This window comes from Haematobia irritans, chromosome 3 (genome assembly GCF_050003625.1).
Source record: "Haematobia irritans isolate KBUSLIRL chromosome 3, ASM5000362v1, whole genome shotgun sequence".
Classification (NCBI taxonomy): domain Eukaryota; kingdom Metazoa; phylum Arthropoda; class Insecta; order Diptera; family Muscidae; genus Haematobia; species Haematobia irritans.
The window spans coordinates 66805770-66833532 of record NC_134399.1 but is presented as its reverse complement, the minus strand read 5'-3'; the positions used below and the strand labels follow the sequence as shown (position 1 = coordinate 66833532).

Genomic DNA, 27763 nt, shown 5'->3' with positions numbered 1-27763 from the left:
TTAATCCGACGACCTTTTTTCCTAAAACAATGAAAATTTTCAATATAGTACGAAAAGTTCCGTTTTTATACCCACCCCTATAGAATGGTGATGGGGGTTTAATAATTTTGTCATTCCGTTTGTAATAAAGGGTGATTTGTTAAGAGCTTGATAACTTTTTTTTAAAAAAAAAACGCATAAAATTTGCAAAATCTCATCGGTTCTTTATTTGAAACGTTAGATTGGTCCATGACATTTACTTTTTGAAGATAATTTCATTTAAATGTTGACCGCGGCTGCGTCTTAGGTGGTCCATTCGGAAAGTCCAATTTTGGGCAACTTTTTCGAGCATTTCGGCCGGAATAGCCCGAATTTCTTCGGAAATGTTGTCTTCCAAAGCTGGAATAGTTGCTGGCTTATTTCTGTAGACTTTAGACTTGACGTAGCCCCACAAAAAATAGTCTAAAGGCGTCAAATCGCATGATCTTGGTTGCCAACTTACCGGTCCATTTCTTGAGATGAATTGTTCTCCGAAGTTTTCCCTCAAAATGGCCATAGAATCGTGAGCTGTGTGGCATGTAGCGCCATCTTGTTGAAACCACATGTCAACCAAGTTCAGTTCTTCCATTTTTGGCAACAAAAAGTTTGTTAGCATCGAACGATAGCGATCGCCATTCACCGTAACGTTGCGTCCAACAGCATCTTTGAAAAAATACGGTCCAATGATTCCACCAGCGTACAAACCACACCAAACAGTGCATTTTTCGGGATGCATGGGCAGTTCTTGAACGGCTTCTGGTTGCTCTTCACTCCAAATGCGGCAATTTTGCTTATTTACGTAGCCATTCAACCAGAAATGAGCGTCATCGCTGAACAAAATTTGTCGATAAAAAAGCGGATTTTCTGCCAACTTTTCTAGGGCCCATTCACTGAAAATTCGACGTTGTGGCAGATCGTTCGGCTATTCATGATGAAATGTCAAAGCATACTGAGCATCTTTCTCTTTGACACCATGTCTGAAATCCCACGTGATCTGTCAAATACTAATGCATGAAAATCCTAACCTCAAAAGAATCACCCTTTACATCGAAATATTGATTTCCTACTATACAAAGTACCCAGCAAAAAAAATTTGGAAGTTCGTCTAAAGGCACAACTTTAAAAGCACTTCCAAAAATGTCCTCCCAAATATGTTTTTTATTTTAACTGCACAGGAAGTTCATTTGAGTCAATTTTTTTATAGCTCGCGTTTTTCATATTTTTAATGGGAAATTTAAAAAGTTATTGTTTAAAATAGGTTAAAAACAGATTAAGAATTAACAAAATAGTGCAAATTATTTAAATTTTGCCGAAAAAAATGCTAAATCCTTTCTAGAAAAATTCCGAATTTTTGAAAATATTTGACGTTCCAGATAAGCGTTATAATGCATTAAAAATCATAAAAATTGTACAAAATATTTATTCGTGAAAAAATCATAAAATTTCTTAATTCACATTCAAAACACTGGATTCGTAACACACCTTAAGAAGTGATACAAATTCAGTGCAACAGCTGTTGAAATGGGGAACATCCGTCCTATGACAAGCCTATATTAAATTCATTGCTTCGGATTTTTGGCGATGTTTTTTTGCTGGGTATATTCATGATAAGGGAGAAATTATAAGACGATATAAGCATGTCCGTCTGTCTGTCTGTTGTAATTACGCTACAGTCTTCGAAAAGGGCGCTGTCGTCGTGAAATTTGGCACAGATTCGTCTTTTGTCTGCACGTAGGCCAAGTTAGAAGATGGACTATATCAGTCCAGGTTTTGATATAGCTCCCATATTTGGGATCCTGGGTTTTGTTTAGCATCCACGTAACCTCCTGATCTCCTGAAATTCAAAATCTGGAGATATTTTGGGTCTACGCATAAGTAAGGTTAGGTTAGGTGGCAGCCCGATGTATCAGGCTCACTTAGACTATTCAGTCCATTGTGATACCACATTGGTGAACTTCTCTCTTATCACTGAGTGCTGCCCGATTCCATGTTAAGCTAAATGACAAGGGACCTCCTTTTTATAGCCGAGTCCGAACGGCGTTCCACATTGCAGTGAAACCACTTAGAGAAGCTTTGAAACTCTCAGAAATGTCACCAGCATTACTGAGGTGGGATAATCAACCGCTGAAGAACTTTTTGGTATTCGGTCGATGCAGGAATCGAACCCACGACCTTGTGTATGCAAGGCGGGCATGCTAACCATTGCACCACCGTATTTCTAAGGAAACAGTTATATTTTTTGATTCATGATGGTGAGTATTTAAGATTCGACCCGGCCGAACTTAAGTCCGTATATACTTGTTTAACAGAAAGTTCGTTATAATATTGAACAATTTCGTTATTTCAACGAAATATTTTTGTTGTTTTGTTCAATGAAATATTTCTTTAATATAACGAAGTTTTTTTTTTTGTATCAGTGTCCACATTTATTTCTCTGTGTGTAGTTTAGTGTCCCATATAACATCATCACCATCACCACCTACATTACAATCACCAGTGCGGCCAGTACCAGTAATGGTAACGGTCGCAGCAGCAACAGCAGAAGCGGCAGCAATTTTATCATCATTGTGGCACTTAGGAAGAAATGCTCTTCCGCGCCCACTTCTTTTCATAATTTTCTTCATGACTTTTCTGGATTTTATTTGCCCTTTTCCGGTTTTTGGTTATTGTCGCTTTTGATGTTATTGACATCCATTGCAGGAATGGAGTTTTTATTGCCAACTTTCCAAAAAAAAAATCTCTCAAATTCGTATTTAAAGCAACGGCAATAGAAAAATTCAATTGGGAACCATACGTTTTGGCTTTAGATACCAACTTGAAGGCATGAGAAAATATTGTAAAGGAGAAAATCAAGCCAACACTCTTTCATACAATAGGCATTGTAGACGGAATCAAAAAGTCGTCAGTTTAATATTTATGAATAATTCTTGTCAGAGGATCATTGATTATATTTATTAAAAAATCATAAATTTTATTTTATATACAATTTGAAAAAAATACGTGTCAATCAGACATACAACAATTTTGTTATGCCTATATAGATTTATAACTACAATTGCTAGGTATTATTTTATTATGTGATTATGATGAAACATAATAAATAAATATATTAAAAAATAATAAAAATGGTAATATATCCGAGTCTGGCTATTGGTGAGTCTTAACAGTATTTTCATATTTTGTCATTGAAGTCATATATTATAAGTGCTACTATTCAATCACACCCAGAGAAGGAAGGCATTTCATCATACCAAACATGGTTCGAGAGCAACATGTTATTTGTTTGTATGTTTTGCTACGAAAAATGTTTATAAGAAAAAAAAAAAAACTTATAAAAGAACTACCCAATTAAAAATATAAATTCGATAAGCAAATTTGGTTCTGAGACGGCAACTATTTATTGTTCCTTTGCAACGACTAGACTAGAATGTCCTTGTATTAATTTCTGGTAATGAATGAAATACAAGATCAGAAGTCGGATGAAAAGGAAGAGGAAGTAGAGATATTAGACACAACATGTAAGTCAAAAAGAAAATAAGCTGTAAACAATTTTTAAAACAGTATTTGTTCTAAAGACCATACACACAAAAAAGTAATACATTTATATTATGAATAGTGTTCTTAAAAATTTTCCAAACACTGAATTCATAAATTGTACGAAAACGAAATTTTTTATATTATAAATGAAGTATACATACTTTTCGATACTGAAAAAATATGTACTTTTACATAATAGTCATTAAAACGTCATACATTAAATGTAACTTTTCCTTTTTTCTTTTGCATTTCATTTCCCCTAATTGCATACATAATAGGCCCATTTATTACAAAAATCCGTTAAAGCCCAGCAAGCAAGAAAACATAATTTTATATTATTTTAATTTAGTTATAAACATGAGCAATTGAAGATTGGTTAAAGTTGCTTTATTTCATCAACCTTTCCAGTAATAAATAATCTTCCGATCACGACGGCGAATCAAACTGGACTGAACAAACCAAACACAGTAAAGACACGTGTTAACTTTAAAAACGCTATAAAACGAAACTAAGTTCCTTTTGAAAAACATAACTAGATTTTTTTTTAAATTTATTTTATTTTTTTTATTTTATGGCTGTTGTTTTTTTTTAATAAAAATATTTGAAAATTATAAAACGAATTTAAATAATAAAACGAAATAAAAATAAGATTAAGGGACTTGTAAGTTATATGAAAAGATGATGTACAGTGGGAGAAAAGATGATTCAATTTGTAAGAGGAAATTTCCCAAATGTTTTCTCCATAAGGAGTTAGCATAAAGGGCCCAAAATTGAGTTATCTCTCCCAGCCAGATCTATACTAAAGGCTGTGGAAAGGTTCATTCGCCCGAACCGAAACATGTACAGTCCAGGCGTGTATAGATTTGTATCTGGCGTTTTCTTTTCAATGGCTCTATTAACCATGTTCCTTAATCTATATCTGTCCATAAAGCTCGAAAAATAATTGTATAATTAGATAAAATATATTCCTATAAGAAAGATTTTTTTATATCCATATAAATGCTTAAAAGAAACATTTTCTTATAAATATTAATTCTACATAAGAAACAAGTAAGGAAAGTCTAAAGTCGGGCCGACTATATTCACAGAAAAAAAAATTTCCAATTAAAATTTTAATTGAGTTTTAAAAAGTATTCAATTAAAAATTTAATTGTTTCAACAATTTTTTTAATTAAAGTAAAAGTCAATCACAAAAATTAATAATATCAATTAATTTTTTAATTGGATCAATTAAGTTTTTAATTGGATCAATTAAGTTTTTAATTGACTTTTAATTAATTTTTTTAATTGATATTATCATTTCTGTGATTGAAGACATTTCAATTAAAAAATTAATTGGATAAATTAATTTCGTGATTGAATCAGAAAATTTGCTTTGTGTGTTATATTACCTAACATATATTTAAATCTGTTTAAATCCGATTTGCATAAAATTTTGTTAGACTTCTACAAAATTTCGGCTAATGCCTTGAGGCGGAACACAATCCTAAAAAATATACATGCGAAAAGTTTATATTATAGAAAAATTTGATGAATTGCTATAGTTTTTCGCCTTAGCAGTGGCAATTTTAAGGAAAATGTTTGTATTTTCGCCACTTTTACCCAAATCGGAAAATGATACGCCCAGCAAAAAAGAGCTTCCAAAAAAGTAGTTTGGATCCCCAATCTGTGATCCGGAAGTAGTGCAAACTTGGATCATCTCCATTGAATTTTACATGGGCTTGTCATAGGACGGAAGTACTCCCTTTTTGGATCCTTTGCATTGCTTTAGAAGTTGTGCCCTGGAAGTTAATTTGAATGAAGAAATTTAAAAAGCGAAAAAAAAAACAATTTGTTTTAAACCAATTTCACTTTTTTTTTTCATCCATATGTTTTATTACACAATTATTTTCCTATTATCTAATTTTTACAATTTGAAAAACTTTTTCGCTCCGACCAGGGGTTGAACCTGGGTTTGCTGGCACCATAACAGAACGCCTTAGCACACTCAGCCACAAACGCCATTGAACATAAAGCGTCGAAAGGTCAATTCAAATGTTTGTGATATGATCGTAATACGCACCAAGGAATAACATTCTAATTGCTTCTCGAGATGTTCTTTATTAGTATGAACGAAAAAATAAGAAACGCAGGTTCAAATCTCACCAGCGGCAATTTTGTTATAAAATATTTTTCTAAAAAAAATATTTTTTATGTCATGCATCGTTTTTATCATTTATTTTCGGCATATATTTTCGTATAAATATTTTTTTCCATTAAAAATCAACAAAAAAAAATTAAAAATTCTCGTAATTTGCAAAACCTTCTCAACAGAACTTCAATGGAAGCGAAAAAGTCAAACGCCACAGGTTCAAATCCCAGCGGGGATGAATTTTTTTTTTTTTATTATTTTTTTACTTTTTTTATTAATTCACTTTTTAGACTTAGCGTACTTTGGAATGGAGACATCGATATATATGGGAGCTATAAACCGATTTCTTCCAAAATTATTAGAGTTCTATTCTGACCCAAATCACATACTTGTGCTTTGTCGAAAATTAGAGTACATATGTTACTTCAAATTTGTCGGAAATTGGATTAAAAAAATGTGTTCGCAGACAGACGAACGGACGGACATGAGTAGATCGACTCAGGGCCGAGCCTGAGTAATATTGCCAAAGACACCATGTGTCTATCTCGTCTCCTGTACTAACTTATAATAAAAAAAATTTTGATGAAAAATAGAAATAAAATTTTGACAAAATTTACTATAGAAATAAAATGTTTACAAATTTTTTGCCCAAAATATCTATAGAAGTAAATTTTTGAAAAAATTTCCTATAGAAACAAAATTTTGAAAACAAAATTTATATAGTAAATAAAATTTTGACAAAATTTTAAATGGAAATAAAATTTTGAAAAAAAAATTACTACAAAAATAAAATTTTTACAAAATTTTGAAAATTTGAAAAAAAAAATACTATAGAAATAAAATTTTGACAAAATTTTCTGTAAAAATTAATTGTTGAAAAAAAAAATTCTGTCAATATTCGACATATGTATATAGGTATATGTTCTTAAAATAAAATTAAAAAAATAAAACGATTGTTCGAAATATTAAAAAAAAAGTTATGGTTGTGGGCATTAAAATCGATTCAGCCCATCTGTTAGTCTAATATTCTAGAAAACATAAAATGATCTCCATAATTGGAAGTTGCGTTTCAATGTTTGCGTTTCTAATTCTTCTTCTTTTTTTCAATTACAGGTAAGTCCTGCTGGATAGCACAAAGCTACATTTTAACTAAAGGTAATTTATTTAATTTGTTTGGGATTTTCACCTTGTCCGAAGAAATATCAACATTATTATTTTTACCATAACTAAAACTTCTTTTACCATTTTGTAACAAAAATAAAATAAATTGTTGAAATATCTTTAGGCAATTTTAAGTTTTTAACTTAAGCAAATGCTTTGAGCATACATTTATGCTTCACACTTTGATTGAAACTTAAAACTATTCCCAATATTTGCCATAGTCAGTTGCCTACTTCACATGCACACACACACACATACATACATTTATAAAATTAGAACTTTTTCTTTCCATTTAGTTTTTGTATCCGTAATGGGGAATGCATATTAGCAATCCATTCATGCATTACACATGGACACATTCATGGGCGATGACCATAGAATAAATGGAAGTAAGGACATTAGGGTAGAGTGTTTTTGTACTTGTAGTCCGAAAATTTTTGTAAGATTTGGAAATTTTAGTAAGAAAGGATTTACTATATTGGACGTTTATACACTGAAAAAAAAACAGTAAAAAAATTTTTTTGTTAGTTTTAGAAAAATAAATTAATTTTGGAAAATTATAACTAAACTGTATTAGAAGGTTAGGTTATGTTAGGTTATGTGGCAGCCCGATGTATCAGGCTCACTTAGACTATTCATTCCATTGTGATACCACAGTGGTGAACTTCTCTCTTATCACTGAGTGCTGCCCGATTCCATGTTAAGCTCAATGACAAGGGACCTCCTTTTTATAGCCGAGTCCGAACTGCGTTCCACATTGCAGTGAAACCATTTAGAGAAGCTTTGAAACCCTCAGAAATGTCACCAGCATTACTGAGGTGGGATAATCCACAGCTGAAAAACTTTTTGGTGTTCGGACGAAGCAGGAATCGAACCCACGACCTTGTGTATATAAGGCGGGCTTGCTAACCATTGCACCACGGTGGCTCCCACTGTATTAGAAACTCAGATGTCACGCGAATTTCACAAAACTAAGTAAACATTTTTCGACATATTCAAGAAAATTTATTTGAGGTAATTAGTTTTTTTTACTTGTTAAAGAAAATTTCGAAGTTTGAACGAAAACATTGGAGTTCAAAATTGCAAAAAATGCCATACGAAGTTCAAGATAGGCTCATTGTTGGTAAAATTTACAAATTTTAAGAAATTCCGAACAATTTTGTGGGAGACACGAATTTATATAATATATAATTATACCCTCCACCATTGGATGGGGGTATATTAACTTTGTCATTCCATTTGTAACACATCGAAATATTGCTCTAAGACCCCATAAAGTATATATATTCTGGGTAGTGGTGAAATTCCGAGTCGATCTAAGCATGTCCGTCCGTCCGTCTGTCTGTTGACATCACGCTAACTTCCGAACGAAACAAGCTATCGACTTGAAACTTGGCACAAGTTGTTGTTATTGATGTAGGTCGGATGGTATTGCAAATGGGCCATATTGGACCACTTTTACGTATAGCCCCCTTATAAACGGACCCCCAGATTTGGCTTGCGGATCCTCTAAGAGAAGCAAATTTCATCTGATCCGGCTGAAATTTGGTACATGGTGTTAGCATATGATCTCTAATAACCATGCAAAAATTGGTCCACATCGGTCCATAATTATATATAACTGCCATATAAACCGGTCCCCAGATTTGGCTTGCGGACCCTCTAAGAGAAGTAAATTTCATCCGATCCGGCTGAAATTTGGTACATGGTGTTAGTATATGATCTCTAAAAACTATGCAAAAATTTGTCCACATCGGTCCATAATTTATATAGCCCCCATATAAACCGATCCCCAGATGTGACCTCCGGAGCCATTTGGAAGAGCAAAATTCATCCGATTCGGTTGAAATTTGGTATGTGATGTTAGTACATGGTATCCAACAACCATACCAGAAGTGGTCCAAATCGGTCCATAATTATATGTAGCCCCCATAAAAACCGATCCCCAGATGTGGTTTTGGAGCCTCTTGGAAGAGCAAAATTCATTCGATCCGATTGAAATTTGGTACGTGATATTAGTACATAGTATCCAACAACCATGCAGGAATTGGTTCAATCAGTCCATAATTATATATAGCCCCCATATAAACCGATCCCCAGATGTGGTTTTGGAGCCTCTTGGAAGAGCAAAATTCATTCGATTCGGTTGAAATTTGGTACATTGTGTTAGTATATGGCCGTTAACAACCATGTCTAACTAATGGTCCATATCGCTCTATAGTTATATATAGCCCTCAGATAAATCGAAAATTGGTCCATACCAAGTTGATAATTTTATAAAATTTTTGAGACATAGCAGGTTGGCTGATAAGTCCCCGGTCTGACACATAGATGGCGTCGCTATTATTAAATGCATATTATTTTTATATAGTACCAACCTTCAAATGATTCGTGTCAAAATTTGACGTCTGTAAGTCAATTAGTTTGTGAGATAGAGCGTCTTTTGTGAAGCAACTTTTGTTATTGTGAAAAAAAGGGAAAAAAAGGAATTTTGTGTTTTGATAAAATACTGTTTTCTGAAGGGGAAAAATACGGTGGAAGCAAAAACTTGGCTTGATAATGAGTTTCCGGACTCTGGCCCAGGGAAATCTGCAATAATTGATTGGTATGCAAAATTCAAGCGTGTTGAAATGAGCACGGAGGACGGTGAACGCAGTGGACGCCCGAAAGAGGTGGTTACCGACGAAAACATCAAAAAAAAAAAAAATCCACAAAATGATTTTGAATGATCGTAAAATAAAGTTGATCGAGATAGCAGAGGCCTTAAAGATATCAAAGGAACGTTTTGGTCATATCATTCATCAATATTTGGATATTCGGAAGCTCTGTGCAAAATGGGTGCCGCGCGAGCTCACATTTGTCCAAAAACAACAACGTGTTGATGATTCTGAGCGGTGTTTGCAGCTGTTAACTCGTAATACACCCGAATTTTTCCGTCGATATGTGACAATGGATGAAACATGGCACCATCACTACACTCCTGAGTCCAATCGACAGTCGGTTGAGTGACCGGTGAACCGTCTCCGAAGCGTGGAAAGACTCAAAAGTCCGCTGGCAATGTAATGGCCTCTGTTTTTTGGGATGCGCATGGAATAATTTTTATCGATTATCTTGAGAAGGGAAAAACCATGAATTCATGAATTGGGCTTCATGAATTGGGCTTCGAATTGCGTCCCCACCCACCGTATTCTACAGATCTGGCTCCCAGCGACTTTTTCTTGTTCTCAGACCTCAAAAGGATGCTCGCGGGGAAAAAATTTGGCTGCAATGAAGAGGTGATCGCCGAAACTGAGGCCTATTTTGAGGCAAAACCGAAGGAGTACTACCAAAATGGTATCAAAAAATTGGAAGGTCGTTATAATCGTTGTATCGCCCTTGAAGAGAACTATGTTTAATAACAACGAATTTTGACAAAAAAATGTGTTTTTCCTTGTTAGCCCGGAAACTTATCAGCCAACCTGTTATATGCATTGCTCGATTTTCTCAAATTTGGCCATAATACTCTTAATACTCTTTGGCCATTATACTCTTAAAAAAAGTAAGATTTCATTAAGCTGTAGACAATTTCGACAAAAATAATAAAATTAAACTACTAGCAAATATTTTTTTTCCAATAAAAATAAGTTAAATTTAGCGTTAGTTTTACTACGGAAATTTTTTTCTGTGTGCCTTTACTTGATTGTCAAGATTCGCCATTAACAGATTTACATTGGCCAATTACACCAACAGAGGAAAATAGAATCACCGATTAAATGCAAATGGATGTGATGAAAACTTTTCTTCAAATATTTTCAATTTCAATTTTCCAAAAACTGTGAGTAAACGAAAGAAAAAAAAAACACAAACTTGAAATAACATTCGTTTTGTTTTTCATTTTCATTTATTCGAAGCTGTTCACTTGTAACTCATAAATTTAACACACATGTCAGAAAAACTATCCTCCCTACTACAACCATAAAAGATAAGGACAATTTTCCACAAAAAAAAAAACACAAAAAAAAAAAAACACCAAAACTATAGAACGATAACCACTAGAGTGTAGCTGGTCAAAGGATTATTTAATGGGAGATATGGTTGGGATGAACCACATTTACCAACTTTCATGCATGCATGCATACACTTGTGCCCAGTAGAGCTACGTTGGTCTAACAAAAATTCTGGCTAAAAGTAGTGCTTGCTCCATTCCCCCTAGTCATTCACCCTCTATGAAATTTTTGTGTTCTCTAGCGCTATACAAAACTCAGTTGAACACGGAAAAGGTGTATTGCCAACATGGAACTATGATAAATGAGGAAAATAGCATGAGATGATTGTGCCTTAAAGTTTGGCTATCATCCTTTAATTCGTTTACATTTTCTGCTGTAGATTTTTCGAGATTTTACTTACACTGAAAATTGGGGGGAAAAAATTCGATCAACACTCAAAAAAAAAAAAAAATCTTAAATACCCACCACCATGAATCAAATATTATAGTTTCGTATTAAACTTACATGGGGTTTGATGACAGATCAAGTAGAGCAGTTCAACCAGTACACTTCCTCAAGATAAATTTAAAGATGAAGACTATATCAGATTCTGGATTTATAAGAACCATTTTTGTTTACATTTTAGAGGTATCATTAACATCTCTTGTAAGTGCGCAAGAAAATTTTAAAATAACGTCTTGATTTGAAATCTTAAATCTGTAGATTTTCACCCGAGAAGTAAAATCTGAAAATTTTGCATTGAGTTTCAAGCAATTTTCATGATCAGTGCGCCTTCTATACCCTCAAGAAGTGAAATCGGTATATATGGAGGCCTTACCAAATGACCGATAAAAACATAATCCGATACACGTTTTGGTGACCCTAAAATACCAGAATATTTACAATTTCATGCAAATCGGATAAAAACTACGGTTTCTAGAAACCCAAGGAGCTAAATGGGGATATACACACAAAAAAATATCAATTAATTTGATTGTCAATACAATTAATATTATATTTAAATTTGAGCTAACAACGTAATTAGTAAATACAATTACGATTTTAGTCACTTTAGCAACCAATTTGGTTATATCAACAAACATTTTGTTATATCAACAAAAATTTTGTTGAACTTAAAAATTTTCTGGAACAACAATTTATTGTTAGCTCACAAATTATAATATTATTTTCTGTGTAGCTCTACATGGGGGCTATACCAAAACATGAACCGATACTCGCCATTTTTGGCACACCTCTTTATGGTCCTAAAATACCCATATAAACCGATTAGGTCGGTTTATATGGGGATCATACCAAAATACGGACCGATGCTCACCATTTTTGGCACACCTCTTTATGGTTCTAAAATACCTGTAGATTTCCAATTTCAGGTAAAGTGAATAAAAACTGCGGATTCTAGAAGCTCAAAAAGTAAAATCGGGAGATCGGCTTATATAGGGGCTATACCAAAACATGGGTTGATACTAACAATTTTTGGCACACCTCTTTATGGTTCCAAAATAGCTGTAGATTTCCAATTTCAGGTAAATTGAATAAAAACTACGGTTTCTATAAGCCCAAGAAGTAAAATCTGGAGATCGGTCTACATGGGGGTATACCATAACATGGACTGATACTCACCATTTTTGGCACACCTCTTTATGGTCATGAAATACCTCTAGATTTCAAATTACAGCCAAATTGGATAAAAACTACGATTTCTATAAGCCCAAGACCCCAAATCAGAAGGTCGGTTTATATGGGGAATATATCGAAACCTGGACCGATATAGCCCATCTTCGAACTTGACCTGCCTGCAGACAAAAGACGAGCTTGCGCAAATTTTCAGCATGATTGCTTCATTATTGAAGACTGTAGCGTGATTACAACAGACAGACAGACGGACAGACGGGTATGGTTATATCGTCTTAGAATTTCTCCCCGATCAAGAATATATATACTTTATATAATCGGAAATCGATATTTCAATGTGTTACAAGCGGAATGACAAACTTATTATACCCCCGTTACCATAGTGGTGGGTATAAAAAAGCCGAATTTGACCAAATTTTCTATAAAAATTACATTTTGACAAAATTTTCTATAGATATAAAATTTTGACAAGATTTTCTATAGCAATCAAATTTTGACAACATTTTCTATAGCAATAGATTTTTGACAAAATTTTCGATAGCAATACAATTTTTACAAAATTTTCTATAGATATAGAATTTTACAAATTTTTCTACAATAATAAAATTTTTACAAAATTTTCTATAATAATAAAATTTTGACAAAATTTTTTATAGTAATAAAATTTTGACAAAATTTTCTATAGAAATAAAATTTTGGTAGATTATTTTTGGGGATCGGCTATATATTACTATAGATCGATTTGGACCAATTTTGGCATGGTTGTTAGCGGCCATATAAATACTAGCGCAATGTATCAAATTTCACCACGTACTAAATTTTAACTGGATCGGGTGAATTTTGCTCGTCCAAGGGGCTCCGGAGGTCAAATCTGGGGATCGGTTTATATGGGGGCTACATATAATTATGGACCGGTATGAACCAATTCCTGCATGGTTGTTAGAGACCATATACTAACACCACGTACCAAATTTCAACTGAATCAGATAAATTTTGTTCATCCATGAGGCTCTGCAAGCCAAATCAGAGGATCTAACACCACGTACCAAATTTCAACTGAATCGGATGAATTTTGTTCATCCATGAGGCTCTGCAAGCCAAATCGGAGGATCGGTTTATATGGGGGCTATATATTATTATGGACCGATATGGACCAATTTTTGCATGGTTGTTAGAGACCATATACTTACACCATTTACCAAATTTAAGCCGGATCGTATGAAATTTGCTTCTCATAGAGGCTCCGCAAGCCAAATGTGGGGATCGGTTTATATGGGGGCTATATATAATTATGCACCGATGTGGACCAATTTTTGCATGGTTGTTAGAGACCATATACTAACATCATGTACCAAATTTCAACCGGATCGGATGAAATTTGCTTCTCTTAGAGGCTTCGCAAGCCAAATCTGAGGATCGGTTTATATGGGGGCTATATATATAATTATGCACCGATGTGGACCAATTTTTGCATGGTTGTTAGAGACCATATACTAACATCATGTACCAAATTTCAACCGGATCGGTAGAATTTTGCTCCTCCAAGAGGCTCCGCAAGCCAAATCTGAGCGTCGGTTTATATTTATATGATTTCAACAGACGGACATGCTTAGATCGACTCAGAATTTCATCACGACCCAGAATTTATATACTTTTTGGGGTCTTAGATCAATATTTCGATGTGTTACAAACGGAATGACAAAGTTAATGTACCCCCATCCTTTGGTGGAGGGTATACAAATGTTATATATCAACAGAGACCAAGATTTTACCCTGCTTTTCTTTAAATTTATAAAGGAGCAAAATTGACATTCTTTGTTTAATATCAGTTCAGATTTAGATATAGCTCCCATATATATCTTTCGACCGGCTCAGATTTAGACAAAGCCCCCATATATAAGTTCTTTGGATTTGGAAAAATATGGCCATAATACCCAAATTTTTCCTTGTAAAAACGCCACTGCTAAGTCTAAAATTTTCCTGTTCTGCTTAAACAAATATTTATATACCGATTTTTGTCGCCCATAAAAATGTTTACTTGGATCCAAAGATTTTGGCCTTCCCTTAAGCATTTTGTATTGAAAGACAATTGTTTGGAAGCTCTCTAGTATTAAATTATGCGATCCACCTTATTCGAATATTATTTTTTTTCTCTCTCTTGTTGTTGTTTTTTTTCTGTGTATATTTCTTCATGTGAACCATGAGCTCTGAGTATCTGCTGCAGTTTCGTATATTTTTCTATCCTCAATGTCTTCATTTGGGTATTTAGTGTTTTTTGTACAGAACAGAAAGCCTTCTGTCCCCCACCCCCCAACTTGGGAAAATAGAAGCAGGTCGATTTCCCTTCGTGTTTGTTTTTTATGTTGGCCCCTAATGTGAGTTAGTGGTGAATGAATATAATGGACCATACATTCAGCCTCCATCCCTTCATCAATTACATTTTAGGTTTTGCATTTGCTCTTTTGGGTGCAGAAATAAAATTAAATTATTTCGTTGCTTTATGCTTGTGAAACTGGCGTTTTTTGTAATATTATTCAATTATATCTTTTTCGACTTTTGGGGAATTTATTAAAACTTGTAGAATTTTTTCGGTGCTTTATTGCATCTATATCCTTCAAATATTTTAAGTAAAAAAAAAAAAAAAAAAAAAAAAAAAAAAAACAGTAAATGTTATTAGGCTGCTGCTCGGACTAAATTCTTCAAAACCTTGCCAGAGCCATTAGACAGAAAGGACATCGCCATGACCCAGGCTGGCTTATTCCATTTACTACTGCACTAAAATAAACATGCCCGCTTCCATAGATTTTGTCTTATGCACTAATGATTTTAGTATTACTTCCGAAACAAAGAAGCGGAGAATTAAAGTAAGGACAAATTTAAGACACAATTATTTTTTGAATTTAAGTTTTGCGTATTTGATTCTACACTCAAAAAAAAGTTTACTTGGATCCAAAGATTTTGACCTCCCCTTAAGTATTTTGGTATTGATTCCGAGCCAAAGATCCGGTTTCTTTAAAATAAAGACATTTTTTTACGGACTTCCTTGGCTTTAAATCTAGGATCAAATAAATTAAAATTGGACACAGATCTCATTCATCGAGCTTTCATTTTCTTTTTGCGGTATATTAATAAAGGTATTTATGTACAAACAAATTCCAATTTAAAATCCAAATTGTGCCAGGTACTTCAAAGTAAAAACAGTTTTCTTAATGCTAAAAAAAACGTTAAACCAAATATGCAAATCCTTAAAATAAGTCTTAGCCTATATTTGAAACGTTTTTATCTTAAATTTAAAAATTCAATATGTCAGTTGAGTTAATTTCAAAATTTGTGTCCTAAATTTAATGAAAAAAATTTTGAAGCAAGGATTATAAACTTCCTTTTAATTAAAATGTCATTATTTTAAAGAATTTTGTCATTGGCTTGCGTAAATTTTGAGTCATAAAATTTAAGTTGCATAATCTTCCATATTAGGTCAATATTTTTATACCCACCACCATAGAATGGTGACGGGGGTATAATAAGTTTGTCATTCCGTTTGTAACACATCGAAATATCGATTTCCGACTATATAAAGTATATATATTCTTGATCAGGGAGAAATTCTAAGACGATATAACGATGTCCGTCTGTCCGTCTGTCTGTCTGTCTGTTGTAATCACGCTACAGTCTTCAATAATGAAGCAATCGTGCTGAAATTTTGCACAAACTCGTCTTTTGCCTGCAGGCAGGTCAAGTTCGAAGATGGGCTATATCGGTCCAGGTTTTGATATAGTCCCCATATAAACCGACCTCCCGATTTGGGGTCTTGGGCTTATAGAAATCGAAGTTTTTATCCAATTTGCCTGAAATTTGAAATCTAGAGGTATTTTATGACCATAAAGAGGTGTGCCAAAAATGGTGAGTATCGGTCCATGTTTTGGTATAGCCCCCATATAGACCGATCTCCCGATTTTACTTCTTGGGCTTATAGAAACCGTAGTTTTTATTCAATTTACCTGAAATTGAAAATCTAGAGGTATTTTCGGGTCATAAAGAGGTGTGCCGAAAATGGTAAGTATCGGTCCATATTTTGGTATAGCCCCCATATAGACCGATTTCCCGATTTCCCGATTTTACTTCTTGGGCTTCTAGAATCCGAAGTTTTTATCCAATTTGCCTGAAATTGGAAATCTAGAGGTATTTTCGGGTCATAAAGAGGTGTGCCGAAACCGGTGGGTATCGGTCCATATTTTAGTATAGCCCCCATAAGAACGATCTCCCGATTTAACTCCTTGGGTTTCTAGAAACCGTAGTTTTTATCTGATTTGCCTGAAATTGTAAATATTCTGGTATTTTAGGCTCACAAAAACTTGTATCGTATTAAGTTTTTATCGGTCCATTAGGTAATGCCTCCATATAGACCGACTTCACTTCTTGAGGGTGTATAAGGCGCACTGATCATGAAAATTGCTTGAAACTCAATGTAAAATTTCCAGATTTTACTTCTACAGATTTAAGATTTCAAATCAAGACGTTATTTTATAATTTTCTTGCACACTTACAAGAGATGTTAATGATTCCTCTAAAACTCAAACAAAAATGGTTCTTATAAATTCAGAATCTGATATAATCCTCATAGGTGAAATCTTTAAATTTATATTCGGGAAGTGTCCCCAAGTCCTCAAGCCCCCTGAAATTTCAAAGGAAACCCTAATATTTGGTTCATGGTGGTGGGTATTTAAGATTCGGCCCGACCGAACTTAGTGCTGTATATACTTGTTTTTTCTTCATGTGCTATCGACTCCTTTAAAATCATATGAACGACAACTTAAATTTCCAAATTTTTACCCGACTTCAAGTAGAAATTATGTTAAGTTTCACGTAAAAAAGTCCTTAAAATAAAGTGGTGAAAAACATCTCATATATTTGAACGATTTTTTGTTTTCTTGTGAAGATACAAAAAGTCAACAAATTTAAAGACGATTTCATTAATTTTGAAGAATTTTTCAGAATTATTAAAGTTGACTTTAGTCACACGAAGTTTTCTCTCATGTAAAGTTTCCCATTTTTTAGTCGAATCACTAATCTAGAAGAACAAAACGACTTCATTAAAAAATGTATCGATTTTTAGATAAGGAAAAAAACTTTTTATCAGAGAAATGCGTCCTCTAGCTAAGCGAAATTCGCATTCTAACGCAGAGAAAAAACATGATTGTCGCAATCATATTCGAAGAACAAAATAATATGATAGGAGCTATTTTTGCGGCGACCATGTAACATTTTAACCTGCATCCATGTTGGCTCAGTGAACATGGTTCTAAGAAAAATAAAATTGTCCTCATCTAAAATGTTATTATATTGATAAAAAGAATTTTGTTTGAATTAAAAGACACGATCTAAAATGTTATGGTATTCGTCAAAAATGTTTTTCTTCCAGTTAAAAGAACATGGTCACAACCTAAAATGTTTTGATCTTTATGAAAAAACTTTTTTCGTCGTCGAAACAAGGACGCCACTTGAGAAAAGAAAACACAAAATTAACTTTATTTATTTCTTTTTATTTAATTATAAACTAATTCATTGTTTATTTGTATTTATAATGTCGTGCAAGCAAACATCCCATATTTTTACACACCTTATTTTGGTTCAATTTCAACAATTTACTTCGTGCCCATCAAATGTACCAACGCAGACATCATGGAACTGCAAATATAACTAAATTATAAGCCCGTTCTAACAAAGAAAAACACATTTTTTTTGTCAAAATTCGTTTTTATTATTCAACATAGTTCCCTTCAAGAGCGATACAACGATTATAACGACCTTCCAATTTTTTGATACCATTTTGGTAGTACTCCTTTGGTTTTGCCTCAAAATAGGCCTCAGTTTCGGCAATCACCTCTTCATTGCAGCCAAAGTTTTTCCCTGCGAGCATCCTTTTGAGAACAAGAAAGTCGCTGGGGGCCAGATCTGGAGAATACGGTGGGTGGGGAAGCAGTTCGAAGCTCACTTCATGAATTTTTGCCATCGTTCTCAATGACTTGTGGCACGGTGGGTTGTCTTGGTGGAACAACACTTTTCTTCTTCATATGGGGCCGTTTTGCCGCGATTTCGACCTTCAAACGCTCCAATAACGCCATATAATAGTCACTGTTGATGGTTTTTCCCTTCTCAAGATAATCGATAAAAATTATTCCATGCGCACCCCAAAAAACAGAGGCCATTACTTTGTCAGCGGACTTTTGAGTCTTTCCACACTTCGGAGGCGGTTCACCAGTCGCTGTCCACTCAACCGACTGTCGATTGGACTCAGGAGTGTAGTGATGGAGCCTCGTTTCATCCATAGTCACATATCGACGGAAAAACTCGGGTGTATTACGAGTTAACAGCTGCAAACACCGCTCAGAATCATCAACACGTTGTTGTTTTTGGTCAAATGTGAGCTCGCGCGGCACAGAGCTTCCGCATATCCAAATATTGATGAATGATATGACCAACACGTTCCTTTGATATCTTTAAGGCCCTTGCTATCTCGATCAACTTCATTTTACGGTCATTCAAAATCATTTTGTGAATTTTTTTATACCCTCCATCATAGGATGGGGGTATATTAACTTTGTCATTCCGTTTGTAGCACATCGAAATATTGCTCTAAGACCCCATAAAGTATATATATTCTGGGTCGTGGTGAAATTCTGAGTCGATCTAAGCATGTCCGTCCGTCCGTCTGTTGAAATCACGCTAAATTCCGAACGAAACAAGCTATCGACTTGAAACTTGGCACAAGTAGTTGTTATCGATGTAGGTCGGATGGTATTGAAAATGGGTCCACTTTTACGTATAGCCCCCATATAAAGGGACCCTCAGATTTGGCTTGTGGAGCCTCTAACGGAAGCATATTTCATCCGATCCGGCTGAAATTTGGTACATGGTGTTGGTATATGGTCTCTAACAACCATGCAAAAATTGGTCCACATCGGTCCATAATTATATATAGCCCCCATATAAACCGATCCCCAGATTTGGCTTGCGGAGCCTCAAAGAGAAGCAAATTTCATCCGATCCGCCTGAAATTTGGTAAATGGTGTTGGTTTATGGTCTCTAACAACCATGCAAAAATTGGTCCACATCGGTCCATAATTATATATAGCCCCATATAAACCGATCCCCAGATTTGGCTTGCGGAGCCTAAAAGAGAAGCAAATTTCATCCGATCCGCCTGAAATTTGGTAAATGGTGTTGGTATATGGTCTCTAACAACCATGCAAAAATTGGTCCACATCGGTCCATAATTATATATAGCCCCCATATAAACCGATCCCCAGATTTGGCTTGCGGAGCCTCCAAGAGAAGCAAATTTCATCCGATCCATCTGAAATTTGGTAAATGGTGTTAGTATATGGTCTCTAACAACCATGCAAAAATTGGTCCACATCGGTCCATAATTATATATAGCCCCCATATAAACCGATCCCCAGATTTGGCTTGCGAAGTCTCCAAGAGAAGCAAATTTCATCCAATCCGGTTGTAATTTGGAACATTGTGTTAGTATATGATCTTTAACAACCGTACCAGAATTGGTCCATATCGGTCCATAATTATATATAGCCCCCATATAAAACGTTCTCCAGATTTGACCTCCGGAGCCTCTTGGAGGAGCAAAATTCATCCGATCCGGTTCAAATTAGGAACGTGGTGTTAGTATATGGTCGCTAACAACCATACCAAAATTGGTCCAATCACACAAAAATTGGTCCATATCGGTTCATAATCATGGTTGCCACTAGAGCCAAAAATAATCTACCAAATTTTATTTATATAGAAAATTTTGTCAAAATTTTATTTCTATAGAAAATTTTGTTAAAATTTTATTTCTGTAGAAAATTTTGTCAAAATTTTATGCCTACTTTGTCAAACTGAATTATATACGTATTGGATCGATCTTTTTTGATTTAATATATACCACGTATGGACTTACATACAATTTAGAAGATGGTGTTAGAAGGTTTTAAGATACCTTGCCATCGGCAAGCGTTACCGCAACTTAAGTAATTCGATTCTGGATGGCAGTGTTTAGAAGAAGTTTCTACGCAATCCATGATGGAGGGTACATAAGCTTCGGCCTGGCCGAACTTACGGCCGTATATACTTGTTGATGTTTTCGTCGGTAACCACCTCTTTCGGGCGTCCACTGCGTTCACCGTCCTCCGTGTTCATTTCACCACGCTTGAGTTTTGCATATCAATCAATTATTGTTGATTTCCTTGGGGTAGAGTCCGGAAACTCATTATCAAGCCAAGTTTTTGCTTCCACCGTATTTTTTCCCTCAGAAAACAGTATTTTATCAAAACACGAAATTCCTTTTTTTCACAATAACAAACGTTGTTTCACAAAAGACGCTCTATCTTACAAACTAATTGACTTACAGACGTCAAATTTTGACACGAATCATTTGAAGGTTGTTACTATGTATATAAAAATAATATGCATTTAATAGTAGCGTTAACACCTATGTGTCAGACGGGGCTTATCAGCCAACCTGTTATCAAAATGCAGAACAAAAACAGGTACATTTTTTGTCAATGACACTTTCCTTTTTTGTAGTCACATAAAACCACGTGTCACTTCTGAATAAATAAGTTAACACAAAATACAGTAATTCTGTATTCTCCGTCCATTCCAAGAAACAATCAACACACGACTGACGCGCAAAATGGAAATCGTTTGTACCTGCTCAATGTTTTTATAAAATTCTTTTCGCTGCAAAAAAATTAAAAAAAAATAAATGGTCACGAAAACAAAGGACATGGTGTTTATGGCCATGTAATGGTTCTAGACATGCCTATACGTAACCTATAAAAATACTTTTTTCCCTGCAGAAAAGTAAACAAATTGAAAGGTCAGATACATGATTTTCCCGACCATGTAATGGTCTCAAATTCTATCATTTAAATAATAGAAGATTTTTTGCGGCGTTTGAGAACCATTTAAATGCTTATTGCCAGCATACATTTTTCTCTGCTCGAAAATTATTTTTACAAAGACAAAATACATGGTTTTCGCGACAGTTACATACTCTAGATAAGCATTAAATGGATAGGTTAAAGGTTAAAGTGGCAGCCCGATTAAGATTCAGGCTCACTTAGACTATTCAGTCCATTGTGATAATTAAATGGATGCGGCAACCATGTCCAAACATGATTTTTTTCTGTGCATGTATATTAAGGACATGAAATCTTTGGCCTCACGACATTATTTTTGTCAATCTTTCAAGATGAGAATATAATCAGAAATTGAATCGAATATTTATGGAAAAATTATTAAATTCAAAAAATCCATTATGATTTTTACAATGCCGTTCCACAAACATTTTTTGTATAATTCAATGACTTTCAATGGCTAAAACCATAGCTAGCATATTTCTCCTGAAAGTGCAATGTTGGCCTTTTAGTGCAACAGTAGACTCTTACTGAAAATAACAAAAGTTTCTTAAATCCTATCGATTTTCAATTTACGTCTTCCTTTTGAGTGTAGAGCCTTTTTCGTTGTGCTTTTGTGTGACAGTTAGTTCACTTGTGTGGAAAATTGATAATTTTCCAATAAAAACTCATTCAGATGACAATGCAAATGCGAAATGGAAGCAAAAACTGCATTAACAAATTTAACCTTGAAGAACTAAATACTGTTACAGTATATTCTTAAGGGAATATTGTGTAAATTTTTTTAATGAATTTAATTTTAACTTGTATTTAGTTTAGATGAGATACAAACAAATTGTACAAAAACTTGTACATTAGATAGGGTCACGGCCTAAAGGAAAAAAATGTTGATGCGGTGACTTTTTAAAATTAGGTCTCACTATTTGGTATCTGATAGACAATTTCTGATATCTACTACTCGGCTGTGGAACAATCTACCATCGCATTTGAGAACTATAAATAATCATCAGCAATTTAAGAACAGACTGCAAAATCATTTTTCTTTGATGACATAAGTTAATATATTATATTTACGTATGTATACAATTAATTTGACTCGCCAAATATATACATGTTTTGAGGGAATTAGATTAAGATTTAATAGATTAATATTTAATTTTAATTTTATATGTTTACTATTATTATTAATATTTTTGTTAAAAATTCTTATTATATCAACTATTGTTATTTTTAATATTTTCATTATTGTGACACATTTTATTTTTAACTAACTTTTGTATACAGTACTATTTATAAGTTCATACTTTTTGTACTGATATGGATCAATAAAGAAAGAAAGAAAGAAAGAAAGAAAGAACTTTTTAGTTTATGAATATAAGTAAATACTTCAAAAGCAAAAGTTTCATATTTTGTTAAGATCTTTATAATGGTTATCAGTAATGGGCATCATAGGGGCATACAAAGCGAAATAAAAACATTAAAAATCAAATTTGACGTCGGAGTCAAAAATGACCCATGCACGAAATATAGCCCCTGACAACGATATGCGTTTCTTTTCGATCGGACTTCAAATGACGACACAGCACAATAAAATGTATTTCGGGGGGTCGTAGGGAGCACGAAAAAAAATGTTTAGGTGTTCTGAAATTGTCTTCGAATATGCTAAAAAACTGGGGGTGACCACATCAACTTTTTTTCGTGACCCCATCTATTGTACATACACTTACAAACAAATTTACTTGAATTCACAGTTGTTTATACCCTCCACCATAGGATGGGGGTATATTAACTTTGTCATTCCGTTTGTAACACATCGAAATATTGCTCTAAGACCCCATAAAGTATATATATTCTGGGTCGCGGTGAAATTCTGAGTCGATCTGAGCATGTCCGTCCGTCCATCCGTCCGTCCGTCTGTTGAAATCACGCTAACTTACGAACGAAACAAGCTATCGACTTGAAACTTGGCACAAGTAGTTGTTATTGATATAGGTCGGATGGTATTGCAAATGGGCCATATCGGTCCACTTTTACGTATAGCCCCCCAAATTTGGCTTACAGACCCTCTAAGAGAAGCAAATTTTATCCGATCCGGCTGAAATTTGGTACATGGTGTTAGTATATGGTCTCTAACAACCATGCAAAAATTGGTCCGCATCGGTCCATGATTATATATAGCCTCCATATAAACCGATCCCCCGATTTGGCTTTCGGAGCCTCTAAGAGAAGCAAATTTCATCCGATCCCGCTGAAATTTGGTACATGATGTTAGTATATGGTTTTTAACAACCATGCAAATTTGGTCCGCATCGGTCCATGATTATATATAGCCTCCATATAAACCGATCCCCCGATTTGACTTTCGGAGCCTCTAAGAGAAGCAAATTTCATCCGATCCCGCTGAAATTGGTACATGGTGTTAGTATATGGTTTTTAACAACCATGCAAAAATTTGTCCACATCGGTTCTTAATTATATATAGCCCCCATATAAACCGATTTGGCTTGCGGAGCCTCCAAAAGAAGCAAATTTTATCCGATCCGGCTGAAATTTGGTACATGGTATTAGAATATTATCTCTAATGACCATGCACAAATTGGTCCACATCGGTTCACAATTATATATAGCCCCCATATAAACCGATCCCCCGATTTGGTTCTCGGAGCCTCTAAGAGAAACAAATTTCATCCGATCCGGCTGAAATTCGGTACATGGTGTTGGTATATGGTCTCTAACAACCATGCAAAAATTGGTCCACATCGGTCCACAATTATATATAGCCCCCATATGAACCGATCCCCGGATTTTGCTTGCGGAGCCTCTAAGAGAAGCAAATTTCATCCGATCCGGCTGAAATTTGGTACATGGTGTTAGTATATGGTCTCCAACAACTATGCCAAAATTGGTCCACATCGGTCAATAATTATATATAACCCCAATATAAACCGATCCTCCGATTTGGCTTGCGGAGCCTCCAAGAGAAGCAAATTTTATCCGATTCGGCTAAAATTTGGTACATGATGTTAGAATATTTTCTCTAATGACTATGCACAAACTGGTCCACATCGGTCCATAATTATATATAGCCCTCGTATAAACCGATCACCATATTTGACCTCCGGAGCCTCTTGGAAGACCAAAATTCATCTGATTCAGTTGAAATTTGGTACGTGGTGTTAATATATGGCCTCAAACACCCATGCAAAAATTGGTCGAAATCGGTCCATAATTATATATAGCCCCCATATAAACCGATCCCCATATTTGACCTCCGGAGCCACGTGGAGGAGCAAAATTCATCCGATTCGGTTGAAATTTGGTACGTGATGTTAGTATATGGTATCCAACAACTATGCAGGAATTGGTTCATATCAGTCCATAATTATATATAGCCGCCATATAAACTGATTCCCAGATTTGACCTCCGGTGCCTTTTGGAGAAGAAAAATTCATACGATCTGGTTGAAATTTGGTACGTGGTGGTAGTATATGATATTTAACAACCATGCCAAAAGTGGTCCATATCAGTCCATAATCATATATAGCGCCCATAAAAACCGAACCCGAGATTTGCTTTTGGAGCCTCTTGGTGGAGCAAATTTCATCCGAGTCAGTTGAAATTTGGTACGTGATGTTAGTACATGGTATCCAACAACCATACCAAAAGTGGTCCATATCAGTTCATAATCATATATAGCCCCCATAAAAACCGAACCTGGGAGTTGCTTTTGGAGCCTCTTGGTGGAGCAAATTTCATCCGAGTCGGTTGATATTTGGTACATTGTGCTAGTATATGGCCGTTAACAACCATGCCTAACTATGTCCATATCGGTCTGTAGTTATATATAGCCCTCAAATAAATCGATCCCCAATCACACACAAATTGGTCCATATCAAGTTCATAGTTGTATATACACCGAAAAAAAAGTTTACTATTTTTTATGAAAAATGAACTAACCCATAGTAAGAATGACCATGATTTGGCGCCAAAGATTTTTTTCATCTAGATAAGTTCATGATTTTCTTATACATTAGTTCATGTATTACATCGTATTTTAGTTCATTATTACTATGCTGTGGGAAGAATATAGTTAAACTCATTCAAAATATTCCTGCTATCCGGAAAAATTAACAATTTTTTGGGAAACCTGTATTAAGAAATTGGTTTGAAATAAACTGTTTGTCGGTATAATTTTCAAAAAAGTAGAGAAATTGAGGAATCAAAAGTACAAAAAGCCTGTATACAACTAAGAAATTTTTCGTACAAAACAAGTCAATTTTCTATAACCACCAGTATTTTATTTCAAAGAATTATTATTATATTACACAAAACTATGGCTTATGATATACAATAAAGGAAATATTTTTATTAGTACGTTGGACGCATTTACTTGTCGGTAGTTAGTAATTGCTTCTTCAAAAGAGTAATATTCTATGTAATTAGGACTAAACTAATTAATTTAAATGTCCATTTTTTCTATCCTTATGAAAGATACATGTGGCATAAATTGCTATATTCAATTGAATTGTCCAATTTCATCGATTTTGGCTAACTTTTGTTGGGCGGATTTGGCTTAGAGGCATCTGAAGTTATACAAAATATAAGAAAAATATTATTAATTAATTAATTCTATCGTTCATATTGATCTTTAACTTACGGTTTTCAAGAGTATTTCCTAGAGCCAATAAGGATATCAGCTTAATTAGTATTAAACAGTAAGAATATTCAAAAAATTACCATTACGAGACCTGTCTACCTGCAAGTGAAAAAAATAATTTTTAATAAATTGAAATTTTGGTTTTATTAAAAACGGACAAAATACCGTTTACAAAAAAACTTACCACATTGAAAAATCCATCCAGTAGGTACATTATTGGAATCATATCCATGGACAAATGGGACGTTATTGAAATTATTCTCAGAATATATTTGAAATAAAAAATATTATAAAATTAGACATAATTTCCACTTGTCAGTATAGCATTTAGTATTTAAGGTGGATATTAATTTCGAGTTTAGCGGCTAAAATTGCAATTTCCATGATAAGTTTTCTTTAATAATCCATTATAAAAAATAATCTTTATAAAAAACTTGATTTGGGCTATTCTCCATCAAGTTATATTTAAATTTGTATCGAAGACGTATAATTTTATACTTTGCTTAGTGATTTATTTTTAATTTTAGCGGCTAAACTCGAACTTAGTACTCACCTGTAGGAATTGCTGTAACATAAAAAATATAGATTCAAAAAAAATGGTTGCTTCTCAACCTGTGATCCAGATGTAGAATAAATATAGATCATCCTATTACCACCACTCATGTTGTATATTTTTTATGTAAATCAATTTAAAATCCGCACTAATTTTAAACTAACATATTAACAGAAATATACAGTTCCTTAATCTGCTATTTGTTTTTTATCAATAAAAAGCGTTTTTGATTCCTCTAACATCACATCATTCACTTCTCAGTTTCTAAAATGTTTCGAAATAAATGTATTTTCATTAATAAACACCAATACCGCACGTACAATTTTGCAAAATTAAATCCACGTGTGCACTTCATAAATGCATCAACATAACTGAATGGAACAATAAAACTGAAAGACACAAATAGTCATAAGGGATACATACCTGCCGTAAAGAAAAACAACTCCACACACACACGTTCCCTTTCTGATCTTGCTATTGCAAAAAAACAACTCTCACCACAAAAGAAACCAACAACACACAAGGAACATTCCATTGTCTCTAGAATCAAAACAACCAACAACAGCATAAATGACGCAATAACAAACACAAACAATCATACGAGATATACACAAAATGTCTCTAAAAACTCCCTCGCATGATGCACTCACATTTTCCAGTAGCACGTTTATTGATTAGTAGGAATTCTATCTATAAGTTAAGTTAAAATATATACCAAATCTATGAGGAATCTATAAAAATTATATACACCTGTCAAGGATTATATTAAATAATTTTTATTCTATTTTAACTAAAATTTTCAATGTGAGTAAAAACACTCCAACATATAATAAAAAGGGAAATAATCTGTAGGTAGTCATCGTACGAATCGGTAATGTCGTTAAGTTAATTTTTACTACAAAAATTTTTTTTCCATACAAAATTTTGTCTTAGTAAATTGTCCACATTTCGTAGTAAGATTTTTATATTGCCCATGTATTTTTATAATAGAATCAACGATGCATTAACTACTGTGTTGGAAATTTATTTAAGGAAAAATCCTTCCCATTTCGTAGTTAGTGAACTAAAAAACATTTACTGAATTTTTATAAGTTTTGCTTTAGCTAAGTTAATTTTCGTTGTGGTTACGAAAAATGAACTATATTACAGTAAATTTGTTGAACTAT

General features: G+C 34.0%; 1 protein-coding gene and 1 long non-coding RNA gene across 2 annotated transcripts in view; one reads left to right on the top strand and one right to left on the bottom strand.

Annotated features, from left to right (window-relative positions):
- alpha-Man-Ia (alpha-Mannosidase class I a) overlaps window positions 1-27763 on the top strand; it is a 477107-nt gene that overhangs the window by 108337 nt on the left and 341007 nt on the right. The gene's annotated exons all lie outside the window — the stretch shown is intronic.
- LOC142228360 (uncharacterized) lies at window positions 25834-26359 on the bottom strand. The gene is made up of 3 exons (XR_012720144.1): window positions 26229-26359; window positions 26045-26143; window positions 25834-25970 (listed from the first exon to the last, which is right to left on the bottom strand). It is a non-coding gene; the product is annotated as an uncharacterized LOC142228360 (long non-coding RNA).